This window comes from Sus scrofa, chromosome X (assembly GCF_054392235.1).
Source record: "Sus scrofa isolate SSC_HxYL_T2T_F1_AM1 chromosome X, Sscrofa_HxYL_maternal_Yorkshire_Landrace_v2.0, whole genome shotgun sequence".
Lineage (NCBI taxonomy): Eukaryota > Metazoa > Chordata > Mammalia > Artiodactyla > Suidae > Sus > Sus scrofa.
Window position 1 is genome coordinate 124,267,481 of NC_139401.1, and position 15,520 is coordinate 124,283,000.

At 42.7% G+C, this 15,520-nt stretch overlaps 1 protein-coding gene across 3 annotated transcripts in view; it reads right to left on the reverse strand.

The window, feature by feature from the left end:
* LOC110257820 (uncharacterized) overlaps positions 1–15,520 on the reverse strand; it is a 252,357-nt gene that overhangs the window by 69,013 nt on the left and 167,824 nt on the right. The window lies entirely within an intron of this gene.

The window sequence follows — 15,520 nt, forward strand, 5'->3', positions numbered from 1 at the left end:
AGATGCACCACATCGTTAAACATGAGGGAAACGCAAATCAAAACCACAATGAGATATCACCTCACGCTTGTTAGAATGACTATCATCAAAAAGACAACAAATCCTGGGCACTGTTCATAAGACTGTAAAGGGCACAGTCATTATGAAAGCAGAATGGAGGTTCTTCAAAAAATTAAAAATAAAAGCACCACATGATCCAGCAATCCCACTTCTGGATCTATAGCCAAAGGAATTAAATTTTATATCTCAAAGAGATAGCTGCATTTCTTTTTCATTGCAGTATTATTCACAATAGCCAAGATATGGAAACAACCTAACTGATCATTGACAGAAGACTAGAGAATGAAAACGTGGTATGGAGATACTATGGAATACGATTTAGCCTTAAAAAAAGAAGGAAGCCCTCCCATTTCCAATACTGATGAACCTAGATTATACTATGATAAGTGAAACAAGCCAGGTACATAACAAATATTGCATGGTCTCGCTTATATGTGGAATCTAAAATAGTGAAATTGATAGAAGCAGAGAGTAAAATGAGGGGTGCCAGCAGTGGGGAGGGGTGGGGAAATGGGTTCAAAGTTTCAGGTACACAAGATGCATAGATTATGGAGAGGCAATGCACAGCAATGTGAATATAAGTCAACAATACTGCACTGTACACTGAAATTTGCTAACAAGGAAGATTTTAGGTATTACCACTAAAGAAAAGACAGAAAAGAAAGGAAGGAAGAAAGAAAAGGGTAACTGTGTGAGGTAATACGTTAATTAGCTTGATTTTGGCTATTATTTCACAATATAGGATATATATCAAAATACAAAGTCATACACCTTAACTACATACAATTTTTCTCAATCATACCTCAATAAAGATGGGGAAATTTTTAGAAACCGTTTGTCAATTTTTACAAAAGCACTTCCCAGGATTCTTGTCTTATTATACGAATCTAGCAATTAATTTGGGGAGAATGAACAGCTTAATAATATATAGTCTTTAAAAAAATTTTTTATTTTATAAGAGTTCCTGATGCAGCTCAGTGGTAACAAACCCACTTATCCATGAGGATGCGGGTTTGATCCCTGGCCTTGCTCAGTGGGTTAAGGATCCAGCATTGCTGTGAGCTGCGGTGCAGGTCACAGCTAGCCTGGGAACCTCCATGTGCCGCGAGTGCAGCCCTAAAAGCAAAAACAAATAAATAAATAAAATTATTTCATAGCCACACCCATGGCATATGAAGTTCCCAGGCTAGGGGTTGAATCTGATTCACAGTTGCAACAACCCCGCTGTGCCAGGCCAGGGATCAAACCCACTCCTCCACAGCGACCCAACGCCTGCCATCTGATACTTAACCCACTGTGCCACAGCGGGAACTCCATATTTAGTCTTTATCCAACAATTTTTGTGCTTTTCAACATAGAGATCATGTATGTCTGTCATTTTCCCCCTAAATTGTTATGTTTTTGATGCTACCATGAATAGAACTGTTTGCTTAGTTTTTTTCCTAATGTTTTGGTCCACTATAAATACATACTTCTCTTTTTATAAATTCAGTCATGTCAGCTTGATAGATTCACTTATTAGTATGAATAATTATTTTGTAGATTCCTTGGAATTTTCTACATAAACAATCATGTTTTACGCAAATACAGATGCCTTAAAATTTTCCTTTCTAATCGTTATACCTTTATTTTTACCCTCTTGCATCTGCTAGCTTTTTCATGTGAAGGAAGTTTCTGCTGAAGTGGTGTTGTTGTTATTGACATGAACAGGTGTTGGACTGTGTCCAAATCTTACTCGATTGAAATGGTCATACTTTCCCCCTTTTCCCTTTATTCTTCTAATATACTGCTGGTTTCAACTTAATATTTTGTTAAGGATTTTTGCATCTATACACACAAAGCACATGGGTTGGTAGTTCCCTTCAATTATCTTGCAAGATTTTGGTATCAAGATTTTGCTGCTTCATAGAAAAATGGATGAAGTATATACCTCCTCTTCCATTTTCCAAACAGGTGTGTGTATGACAAGTGACATTTCTTCTTTAAATATTTTATTCACTTCACCAGCAGCAGCATCCAACTCGTTACTCAAACTCAAAAGTTATCCGAGATCCTTCACTGCCAGCGCAAAGTGATGCCTCCCAGCCCTCAGGTTCTGCCAAAGGCCTAGAGTATTTGTTTTAAAAGCTGCTCCAGCTGTTCTAAACAGCTGCTTGTCAACTCCTTCCTAAGACATAAAGCAGGATGTAACAATAAAAATAAGGGGATAAGCAGATCTGTTTTATGATGAAAATGTTGCTGTGGAGTAGTGATTTTTCAGAGATCTTCCACCAGGGTCAAAAAACATTTTCAAAATCACATTGGCCCAAGGTAACCTAAGTATGACCCATGACCTTTGCTGTTTATGCAGATCCTTTTGTTTGTGCAGTCTTGCCTCTGGATGTGGCTGAGGCTTACATTTAGCTCAAAAGGTCTCAGAGGATTTATACGTCAATTAATTGTACTGTAGACTTGTTCCCTAGCTGTTCCTCATTTAGTAAGAATGGATCAGCCTTTTCAGGAGTTCTGATGTGCCCAGAATCAGGCCCAGCTGATTGATTATGATCTGCTCACCCGCTCCTTCCTCTCTTCCCCGCGGGTGGACCGTAGGAAATATTAGACACCAACTATTGCCAACATTGTTGATATTTGCAAGTGAGCCTTAGGAGGATAACAACTTTTAAATTATACACGCCAGTGTTTATGAACAGACTTAAATGTGATCAGTGATCAGAATGATCAGGACAAATGGCAGAACACCAGCACAAAGAACTCATTTCTCCCATACAGCTAGACATCAAAGTATAGTGCCTTCAGGAATCTTTTTTTTTTTTTCTTCAACTACCATGAAGCTGATATTACAACTCATCCCATTCCCCTGTGATAGCTTCCTCTGCAAATGGCTCTGGGCTGGAGTTTGGGAGTTCAGGAGTATCAGAGCAATGGCAATCGTTTTTCAATGAAAGCTTCTTCCTCCAAAAAAACTAATACGTTTGGGAGTTCCCATCGTGGCACAGTGGAAATGAATCCGACTAGGAACCATGAGGTTGCGGGTTTGATCCCTGGCCTCGCTCAGTGGGTTAAGGATCTGGCGTTATCGTGAGCTGTGGTGTTGGTCACATACGCAGCTCGGATCCGGCGTGGCTGTGGCTGTGGCTGTGGTGTAGACCGGCTGCTGCAGCTCCAATTCAACCCCTAGCCTGGGAACTTCCATATGCCGCGGGTACAGCCCTAAAAAGACAAAAAGAAAAAAGAAAAAAAAAAAACACCAAAAAACAAAAACTAACAAGTTTGTCTGCCCTCTGTGAGATTTCCCCCAGATTCTCTGTAATAATTATGACAGCACTGAATATAAAAAGTCCTATTTTAGGAATTCCTGTCCTGGCTCAGCAGTTAATGAATCTGACTAGCATCCATGAGGACGCAGGTTCCATCCCTGGCCTCGCTCAGTGGGTTAAGGATCTGGCACTGAGCTGTGGTGTAGGTCACAGACGCAGCTTGGATACTGCATTGCTGCGGCTGTGGTGTGGGCAAGTAGCTTCAGCTCCAACTCAACCCCTAGCCTAGGAACCTCCATATGCTGAAAGTGCAGCCCTAAGGAGCAAAAAAAAAAAAAAAAAAAAAAAAAAAAAAAAATCCTATTTAAAACACCAATTTTTATATTTTATATAAGATATTTTAGTGTCTAGGTATTTTTAGTATAAATTAACACAAGCAATATGGGCATGTAATTAAAAGAAAATTAAAGTACCACAAAGGGCCTATTTTGAAAAGAGGGTCTCCTCCCATGCTAGACTTTCCAATGGCCACTATTTCAACAATTTCCTATGTCTCTTTTCAGGAAGTTTTGACATTGATACGCAACTGTGTATATACATGCATCCTTTTAAATCCTAAATGGGAACACACTGCAGAATCCATCCTACACCTTGTTTCTTTTCACTGACTAACACCCCCGGCAAGACCTCCATTATCACCCAAGTCCATCTTCCTCAGCTCTTCTCCAGACTTTTGCGTTAATGTTTAACTGAAATTCTTATTGAGATAACTGAAGAGTCCATGCAGTTGTAAGAAACACAAAGAGATTGCTTGTTCATTTTGCCCAGTTTACCCAAATAGCAACATTTCACAAAACTAGTATAATAGCACAACCAGACCCTGACATGAATATAATCCACCAGTCTTACTCTGATTTCCCTGGTTTTAATGGTTCCCTTTGTGGGTGTGCCATATTTAGTGCCAGACCTGTTTTTCCTCCTGGGTAGGTTTGTGTATCCATCACTAAAGTCAAAATACTGAAGTTGCGTGTTTTAATAGTTTATTACTTTTCACTACTGAGTAGTATTCCATGGTATAGATAGGCCACCATTTCTTTAACATTCACTTGTTGAAGGACACCTGAGCTGTTCCTAGTTTTTGTCTGTTAAGAATAAAGATGCTATGAACATGTGTGTACAGGTTTTTGTGTGAACATCAATTTCTATTTCTCTGAAATAAATGACCATGGGTGCCCTTGGTGGGTTATATGATAATCGCCATGTTTAGTTTTGAAAGACTCTGTATAACTAGTTTCCAAACTGGCTGTACCATTTTGCTTGCAAAAGTGATTCAGTTTCTCAGAATCCTGCCATCATTTGGTGTTGTCACTGTTGTTTATTTTAGCCATTCTGATAGATGTGCAATATCGTTTCCTTTTGGTATTAATTTGTATTTCCCTGATGGCTAATGATGTTGGACCTCTTTTCATGTGCTTATTTGCCATTTGTATATCTACTTTAGTGAAATGTCTCAATCTTTTTTTTTTTTCTTTTTAGGGCCATATCTGTGGCCCCCAGGCTAGGGGTCTATTCGGAGCTGTAGCCGCCGGCCTACACCACAGCCACAGCAGCACCAGAACCGAGCCACGTCTGCGACCTACACCACAGCTCATGGCAACACCGGATCCTTAACCCACTGAGCGAGGCCAGGGATCGAACCTCTTGTTCCTAGTCGGATTCGTTTCCTCCGCGCCATGACGGGAACTCCTCTCCTATGTTTTTTCTAAAGCTTTTGTGGTTTTATGTTTTCCATTCTTAAAGGTAACGCGATCCATTTTGTGTTAATTTTTGTAAAAAGTATGAGGTTGAAGAAACAGACTCATAGACATAGAAAACAGACTTGTGGTTGCCAAGGGGAAGGAGAGAGAGATGGAGTGAAGGGTTGGGGTTAGCAGATGTAAGCTATTATATATAGCATGGAAAACCAACGAGGTCCTGCTGTATAACACAGGGAACTTATTCAATATCCTGCAATAAACCATAAGGGAAAAGAATATTTAAAAAGAACATATATATGTATAACTGAATCATTCTATTATATAGCAGAAATTAATACAACATTGTAAATCAACTGTACTTCAATTTTAAAAAGTACGAGGTTTAGGTAAAGCTTTCGGTTGTCATTGCTTTTTGCCTGTGGATGTCCAGCTCCTCCAGCACTACTTGTTGAGAAGGCTATCCCTCCATCAAACTCTCCTCGTACATTTGTTAAAAGCAACTGAGCATGTTTGTGTCTCGTTCTGGATTCTTTCTTCCATTGGCCAATGTGTCTGTCCCTCCACCGATACTACGCTGTCTTGATTACTGTAGCCAGAGTCAGCCTGATTATCAGGTGGAGTGATTCCTTCCACTTTACTCTTTGCCGCTATTGTTTTATCTGTCCTACAGCCTTTTCCTCTCCGTATGCTTGGGGGGAAGAGTACATTCTGTTGTTGTTGGATGGAATCTTCTATAGATGTCAACTCGATCCTGGTGGTTGATAGCACTGATCAAATCTTTTATATCTTTGTTGATTTTCTGTGTTGGTAGTTCTATCTGCTGCTGAGAGAGGAGGCTTTCAAGCCCCCAACTATAACTATGGATTTGCCTATTTCTATTTTCAGCTCCATTACTTTTTGCTCTACGTATTTTGAGACTCTGATTTTGGGTATGCACACTTTTGGAACTATAGTGTTTTCCTGAGTTCTACTACATAATGTCCCTCTTTGTAGTGATTTTTAAAATCAGATATTCCAATATCTTTAAAACCAGATATTCCTATAGCCACACCTGGTTTTAAAAGTGTTATTTGCGTAGTTCCCATCGTGGCTCAGTGGTTAACGAATCCGACTAGGAACCATGAAGTTGCGGGTTCAATCCCTGGCCTTGCTCAGTGGGTTAAGGATCCAGCGTTGCTGTGAGCTGTGGTGTGGGTCGCAAACAAAGCTTGGATCCTGCGTTGCTGTGGCTCTGGCGTAGCCCAGCAGCTACAGCTCCAATTCACCCCCTAGCCAGAGAACCTCCATGTGCTGTGGGAGCAGCCCAAGAAATGGCAAAAAAAAAAAAAAAAAAAAAGATAAAAGTGTTATTTGCAACTTACATCCTTTTCCATCTTTTCACCATCTTTCCATTTTCAACTTATTTATGCCATTGAATTTCCATTGAAAAGTAGTGCTGATGAGGAAATTTAAGCCCCTCAGTGCTTACATTAGAAATAAGCACAGGTGTCAAATCCATAACCTAAGTTCCTACCTCAAGAAATTAGGAAAAGGTGGAGTTTTTGTAAAGAGTGTATATTTGTATCATATTTTTTTAATTTACTGGTCTAATCTTTGTCTCTTAATTATTGTATTTACACCCTTTAAATTTCATGCAATGTGAATATAGTAGCACTCAAATTTGTTGTTTTATTCTTTGTTTTCTTTATTTAATCCCTCCGGTTCCCATTCCTCTGTTCCTCTTTTCTTGCTTTCTTGTGAGATGCTTAGACATTTTTTTTTTTTTTTTTTTTTTTTTACCATCTCACGTGGTTCATTAGTTTCCATAGTGGCTGGTTGGTGTATTACAATGGAAGTATATGCCTTATAACCACTTACTGCTCTCACCTTCTTTCCACTTAAAGTGTAGACACCTCCCTTCTGTTTAGGTCTCTTTACGCTCCCCACGTGCAACTATCATTGTTTGGAGTATTAGATGGTGCTATAATATTTAATTATTAACAAGGATTTATGAAACTCCTGAGCAAATGGATAGTTTCTTCTGTGTACCCACACTTCTGCTCTCTCCATTGTTCCTTCTTCATTCCTGATGCGTCACATTTCATGCTTTTATCATTACCTTCCTGTTTGAAGAATTTCCTTTAGCCAATATTTACTGGTATGTCTGCTAGTCAAAAATTCTTTCAGTTTTCTTTGGCCTGAAAATGCTTTCATTTTCTCTTCACTCCTGAAGGATCGTTTCACATGACACAGGATTTGCTGTTGACAATCCTTTTCTTTCAGCGTTTGAAAAATGTTGTGTCACGTCCAGCCTCTGTGGTTTCAGATGAGAAAGACATTTTAGAATCAGTAGGCCTCTATAAATAATACGCCATTTTTCTCAGGTTGCTTTCGAGATTTTTTTCCCTTTGTCTTTATTTTTCAAGAGTTTAATCATGATGGGCCTTAGCATCTTTCTTTGCTTTTCCTATTGATGATGCACACAGCTTCTTGGGTCTGCAGCTTTGTGGGTTTTTTTGCCAAATTAGAACTTTTTAGTCATTGCTTCTTCAAGTCCTCTTTCGGCCTATTTCCTATCCTTTCGAGGCACTGATTATACAGATATTGGAATATTATATTATCCCACAGGTCCCTTAGGCTCTGTTTCTTTTCAGTCCATTTTCCCTTTGTTGCTCAAAATTGGTGGCTTCCATGATTTTGTCCCCAAGTTTATGTCCTCTGTCATCTCCAATCTACTATTAAGCCCATTCAGCGAGTTATTTATTTCAGCTGTTCTATTTTTCCGTTCTATAATTTCCATGTGGTTCTTTTTTATGATTTCTACTTTTTGCTGAGATTTTCTATTTTTTCATTTGTTTCAAGAGAACTTGTAATTGATTGCCGAAGCATTTTTGTGGTGGCTGCTTTGAAATCCTTGTCAGATAATTCCAACATCTGATTCATCTCAGTGTTGGCATCAGTTGATTGTTTTTCCTCATTCGAGTTGTGATTTTCTGGTTCTTGTTGTGATGGGTGGTTTTCAAGTGTATCTTGGACATTTTGTTCATTATGTTAGGACTCTGAGCATTTTGTAATTCTTTTATGTCAGCAGGCATTCACACTGTTTTAGTTTAGCATGCAGGTCTTGACCTAATTTTGTAGGCTGTGGTTCCAATGGCAGTTTGTTTTCGGAGACTTTGGAGGGTTATTTTGGTCTGCTTCATTTATGTGGTGCCACTGGGGCTTCCTGTGTTTTCTGTGGCTGATGACCGGGGGTGGGGGGCAGGTATCATGAGGTCAGACTGCAAGGGGTTCCCCGTGGTGGGAGAGAAGGGAGTGTTGAGATCCCCTTATTGATGTCTCCAGCTGCTCTGGTGTCTCTGGGTGATAGCGACCAGGGTTCTTGGCCTTTCCAATCAATAGAACTTGATAAGAGGCCAGACAGGAAATCCAGACAAGGCTTTACTCAGGGCCCCTGCTAGAGCAGGAGGCAGTAAAAACAAGTAACAGGTTCCTTTGCTGGTTCCTTTTACGGGCTGGGCTGGGCGGCACCCAGGGGTCAGGCTGGACGGGTGACTCAGGCGGTGTGGCCACCCCTTTGGTGTTGTGCATGCGCACTACCCTGCTTTGGCTCCCAACAGCCCATTTTTGCCCTTGGCTCTTCAAAAGTGGCAGTTGGGTTTTTGGTCTTTTTTATCGTGTCCATAAGTTGCCCCAACTGCTCATGCGCACAATTATTGTTTGTCCCTTATAGTTGATTTGTATTTTGTTGCTCCAAGAGGTGTTTGCCTGGGTGCAAGCGCTTTAGCAAAGGGTCCCTGGTCCCAGCCTATCTCATGGGTAGGGGGTAGGGACACGTTAACTATGAAGATAAAGAGGTTTCCAAGATCTGCTTATTTGCCATTGACTAGATTTCGATGTCCAGTTCCTCTCGCCTGCCCCGGTGTCTCTCATCAGGGGAGAAGGATCTGTGGTGGATTAAGACAAAGGCTGCCCAGACCAGGCCTCTGTCAGCCTTTATAAAACGGGTTATTTTAGTTTTAACACTTCTAGTAAGGTATAATTTATCTAATACAAAATTCATCTATTGTAAGCATAAAAAACGACTTTTTATAAAGTTAGAGTGATGCGACCAGAACCACAATTTAGTTTCAGGACATCTCCCTCCCCCCACACAGTTGCTCGTGTGTGTGTACAGTGAACCCATTGTATGGTTACAACGAATCCATGCCCTTGCCCTCAGTAACCACTGATTTAGTTCAGGTCTCTCTAAATATGCTATTTAATGGCATTTAATAAAGGGAATCATGGAAAATGCAGGGGTTTTTGGTGCCTGGCTTCTTCCACTTACCACAGTGTCTTTCAGGTTCAGCTACGCTACTGCATATACCAACTGTTCATTCCTTTGAATTGCGAATTATACTCCATCGGGTAGATAGGCCACATGTTATGTACTATGCACGTACTGATGATCGTTCGGATGATTTTCAGTTTTGGACATTATGAATGACGTTAGTATGAACATCGGGCCGCATATGTTTGTGTGGGCACATGTTTTCATTTATCTTTGGCAGAGTTCTAGGAGTGAAATTGCTGGGTCACACGTTAAGAAACTGATGCGCTGATTCAAAAGTGACTGTACCACTTTTCCAGCCTCACCCCCAATGGATGAAGACTCCAGTTGTTCTTGTTTGATGAGTTATTTTTGTCATACCATATTTTAATCATTTAAACATCATTTCTTTTAGCTCTTTGAACATATTTATAACAGTGGCTTTGAAGTCTTTTGTGCTAAATCCAACATCTTAGCCAACTCAGAGGCAGCCTCTTGTGACTGCTTTTTTCCTGAGTACAGGTCACACCTTGCCATTTCTTTGAATATTTCATAATTTTTGGTTGAAAACTGGATATTCACCACAAAACTGTAGGAACTCGAGAAAGATTCCTTGGAGGCTGCTGGTGGTGGTTGTGTTCATTCCTTACGTAGTTAATGGCCTTTCTATACTCATTGGGTAAAGTCTGTCGACCCTAAAGCATGTGACCACTAATGTCTTTGCTCAGATTTTTAAAATATTCTATGTTTTTAAGTTTTAAGCCTGTCTCTTAGGGGTTACCCTGTGTCAGCAGATCTTCGTGAGCAGCCAATGACTGATTAGAGGTTGTGCTCAAACACCTTGCATCGGTAAGTCTACCACATTTTGCTGATGGATCTCTGAGTGGGCTGGAGGTTCCAGTCCCAGTTCTCAGGTGGTTTGCAAGTATGTCTCAGCTTCTACTTTCCACCAGGCCCCCTCATGTCTCTTTCGTCCTGTGCAAGGCCTCACATTTGACCAAGAACTTCAGGACAGCAAGGACTCTCTTGGTATTCATGCAGCTTTGAGCATGCGCATGGCCTTCTGGACTGCTGGCAACATGTGCGAGCTGATCAGGGCCCATCGTTGTCTCGTTTCCTGGATTTTTCCGGTTAAGTTTAAGGCCAGTCTGTCAGTCCAGCGGGCAGGCTGTGATGGTGTCACCGAGATCACCTCTGTTTCCTATAAGTCCCTGGCGCACAGAGCTGTCTCTGCTGCCCTCCTAAACCAGTTCAGCCATGTCCAGCAGCAGTGCTGTTGCCTTCCCAGCTTGTCATGGATGGAGGGGAGACAGGAGCAGCCCCAGACTAAAAACCATCCAATTCCTACTGTTTTGACCTGAGGTTCAATGGTTTCTCTTAAATAAACACTTCTCCATTTATTATGTGCCCTCTGTCAATTCCAAGGTCCAGAGGCAGGTGTCTTGTCTATAATTGCTTTCAGGGAAGAGTGCCGTGCTCCTTCAGCCATCACCTGCTATAGTCTTCAGTGCTTCTCTCTGCCTCCCTTCCTGAGCGGCTACATTTCAATCTGTAGGAAACAGCCAGATCCTATCCCTTCCCTACTTACAACACAGCACTGGTTTCCCATGACACTAAAATTAACATCCAAACTCCTTACTGCGGCTTACAGGGTCCTGTGTGACCTGGTCCCTGCCAGCCCCTCACATCTCCCACCACCTGCTCCCTGCTGTCCCCAAGCCACCCACCACGCCTGAGCCCCAGTTCCCTTCTTCCCCTCCGGGCAACGCACCTGCGCCCCCCTTCTGTGTGCTTTGTCCTTGCTGTCCCCCGCCTAAAACGCACAATGACTGCCGCCTTCTTCTCAGTGAGATCTCACCTCCTCGGAGAGGGCTTCTCAGGCCAGCCCTGCTGAACACCCCCTCCGAGGCCAGAGCTCCACGTCATTTTGTCCAGTGCACTGACTGCAGGCAGAGAGGACAGCACTGACGCTGGTTTATGGCCAGTGCCGAACCTCCCTGCTACAAGCTCCGTGAGGCCGGGGTATTTGTGTTCCCGAGCAGCCAGAACAGTGGCTGGCATGCCGCAGGTTCCCGGTGGGCATTTTTAATATATAAATAAAGAAAAATATACTGGCCATCCTTCCATATTTTTAGCATTTTTGTAATGGCTGCATATTTTCCCACTGTAAAATGTACTATCAGTCATTACAATAAGAACTCGGTGTCACACGAGAATGCTGCCAATGGACCTTGGAATCAGGCAGACTTGGGTTCAAACCCTGGATTAACTCCTTACTACCTATGTAATTTCAGACCAGTTCTTAGTGTCTCTGTGTCTAACCCAGTTTCTTATCTGAAATGCTAGCATCAGCCTCACAGAATTGGAGTGGGTATTAAGTAGCAAGATGTAGGGGCTTAGGATAGTGCCACACACCCAGGAATTGGACGTGAAATTGCTTTATTTTGCTTTTGCCTGACGTGGCAAAGTCCCTCCCTGGCTTGCCCCTGCCTGGCGATGCTGCGCAATAAGGACATAACGCAGCCCAGAGAGACTCACTGAACCTCCCCTTCGTTTTCATGGGATGGTCGCTTTGCACAGACCTGGGGGGAATCTGGGGCCCCTGAGCCCTGTGTGTGAGCAGTGGCACCTGCCAGGTGGAGAGGAGGCAGCTGAGGATGTCCCCAAGCATGTCCACTGAATAATCGGTGAAACGGACACTGAAATCTGCCTTCTGCTCCTCCTGCCACAACCAGAGGACTGGCTAATCCTCAGGACCCCAGGAAACTGTGAGATAAGAAGCAGAGGAACTGGTTTGGTAGAAAACTGTCTGTATATAACGTCAACCACATTCCAGCCACCAGGGCCACTTGTGCCTCTGGTGTTTGGAACCCTGGTCTTCAATCAGGAACAATGTGAAGTGACAGTGCACAAGCTCACTTATCAGGAAGAAAAGAAGCATGGTCTCTGGACTCTGAAAATGTATATTCTTGGATTTTGCCCGCGTTCAAAACTTTATTGAAAGACGGACACCAAAATAGATCACTGCTGTATACCTTGCAAAATCAAAGATAATTACATTCTCTTGATAGAGTAACTAGAATTATTGAACTGATGAGGCTTTCTGCAACATCGCCCAAATTTGGGAAGTCATGGGGATCATTAGCATTGCTTTCTTCTAAATGATCACGCTTCTGTGAGCCTGGCCTTTCCTCCTGTTGGATGGCACAACTCTGTTGAAGAACCTACACAAAGAACCACCTGTCCAGGACTTCCCGTCGTGGCGCACTGGTGAACGAATCCGACTAGGAACCATGAGGTTGTGGGTTTGATCCCTGGCTTCGCTCAGTGGGTTAAAGATTCGGTGTTGCCGTGAGCTGTGGTGTAGGTTGCAGATGCGGCTTGGATCCTGCGTTGCTGTGGCTCTGGTGTAGGCTGGCAGCTATAGCTCCGATTCTAGTCTGGGAACCTCCATAGGCTGTGGGTGTGGCCATAAAAGGACAAAAGACAAAATACAAAAAAAAAAAAAAAAAAAAAAAAAGAACCACCCATCTGAGCATGGTTGAAAATCATGGCAATCTTGTAGTAACCTGGGCATTTCACATCCATAAAACAAGAGTTTGGACTTTGAACTAGGCATTTCTTTTTGTGTTTTTTCTTTTCCTCTTCCAAGGATGAATGTAGTAAATCTTTAGCCAAAGGCATGCTGATTCTTTCACAATTGCAGTCCATTCATATCTCTTGCTTATATTCTCAATGTATATTTCTGTCCAGATGGGAGGAGGGATGTAAGGGATACGGACAAAGAAATATTTGATAGAGATCTTATGTTGCAGAAAACTGACGCTGCTGGAAATGAAATTTTATACCTTAGATATTTCTTAATCAGAGTCTTATAAAAAAAAGAAAAAAAGAGGGTTTTTTGTTTTGTTTTTTAATGGCCACGTCAGCAGCATACAGAAGTTCCCAGGCTAGAAGTCAAATCGAAGCTGCAGCTGCCAGCCTACACCACAGCCACAGCAACAACGTGGGATCCAAGCCGCATCTGTCACCTACACCACAGCTTGCAGCAACGCTGGAGCCTTAACCTGCTGAGGAGGCCGGGGATCGAACCCACATCCTTATGGATACTACGTCAGGTTCTTAACCTGCTGAGCCATGACAGGAACTCTAAGAAGCCTATTCTATTTGCGGTAATGCTGTTGGCAGCAGGTGAACTCAGATAACAAAATCTAAATACAGGTGGCTTCCTGTCACGTAACCCAGATGTGGTAGGGTCTTTCCTTTCTGCCACGAAAGCATCCTTGCCAACCTAGGGCAGCACAGGGGACTCAGTTTGATTATCTCTTGCACCTGGAGGCTCCTTTGTGATGTCTCCTGCCAGGGACCAGTAGAAGGTCCCCTAATAATCCCATTGTCAGGGGGATGCCTTTCCAGCACCCTCTCATTCTGAGCAATATCAATCAAACTGTACCTTTCGCAAACCTCCGACTTCCCTCCAACCTCAGCACAGCACACACTGGATGACAAGGGGAGAATACGCCATTCTTTACTGAAGAGGGAGAGAAAGCGAGAGTACATGGAACTTGCAGGCTTTTTAACCTAATCGCAGAAGTGACCTCCCGTCGCTTTTGCCATATTCTGTTCATCGGAAGTGAGTCACTAGGTCCAGCGCACACTTAAGTAGAGAAGATGCCACGGAAGTGGGAAGATGAACTAGGATGGAGGGAATCCTTGGGAGCCATTTTTGAGACTGTCCTCTACATCTGATAGGCAACGAAGGGGCTACTGAAACCCAGTGAGAGAAGGATGATCTTTTCAATACATGATGCTGGGTCAGGTGCATATCCATACAGAAAATTAACCATGGAGTTCCCGTCGTGGCGCAGCAGAAACGAATCTGACTAGGAATCATGAGGTTGCAGGTTTGATCCCTGGCCTCGCTCGGTGGGTTAAGGATACGGCATTGCTGTGAGCTGGGGTGTAGGTCGCAGATGTAGCTCGGATCTGGCATTGCTGTGTCTCTGGCGTAGGCTGGCAGCTATAGCTCCGATTAGACCCCTAGCCTGGGAACCTCCATATGCCACAGGTGCGGCCCCACCCCCAAAAAAGAAAATTAACCACGACCCTCAAATTGTATACAAAAATTAACCTGAGATAGGCGGTAGACCTAAATGTAAAAGGCAAAACAATCAAACTTCTAAAATAAAGTCTCAGAAAATGCCTCCATGACCTTGAGTTAGACAACAATTTCTTAAACAGAGCATCAAGAGTACTACCAACAGATGAAAAGATGGATAAAGTGGCCTTCATTACAATTATGAACTTATTAATGAGTTTAATTAAAATATTAAAAAATAATGTATTACCTTAATTTGCACTAGCCGCTAAAATAAACAATGCAACAACGGTTCATTTCTCACTCACATGATAATTGAATGTGGATTAATTCACTGCTATGCACCAACTCAAGGACTCAGAGCGCTTCCATCTGGTGGCTTCGAGGTCACCCTAGTATTATCCAAACAGCAAACAGGGGAAAGAGGGTTTGGAAAAGGCAAACTGAATACTTACCCATGTGTGTGCAGAAGTGACTCATGCCACTGCCACTCACACTCCATGCACGAGAACCAGTCCATGGCCAGTCCAAGGGCAAAGGGATGCCAGGAAGTGTAGACTAGCTCAGGGCGATCCACGAGCGCTAGTGCACTCCACCAAGATGGGGACGTGGGAAGCAAACTATTGATCCCATTGGACCCTGTTATTCAGTGGGGAGAATTTTGAAATGGCCATGTGAACAGAAATGTGAAGGCAAAAATGAACCACCGTCTGAATCAAAACATTTAGATACTCAGTGCATCTCCTTCTCCGCTTGATGTATAAAGATCCGTTTCCTGCCATCCTGCTACTGAGACCACGCGAAGGAGCGACACTGGACAGAGCCGAAAGATCCTGGCAAAAAAACCTGATGAATCAATGCTGAAGAGGAGAGGCAGGAGCAAGAAGGATCAGAGTCAGCAGTGCAGGCTGGGTTAGGGGAAGGTTTCAGAGACACTGAGAGAGAAAAATGAGAGGGGTTTGGGTCTTCTGCACTGCGGGTCAACTATTGAAAGACAAAGAATGGAGGAAGATGTTTTAGAAAGAACTTGAGCAACGTGCGACATACATAAGATAGG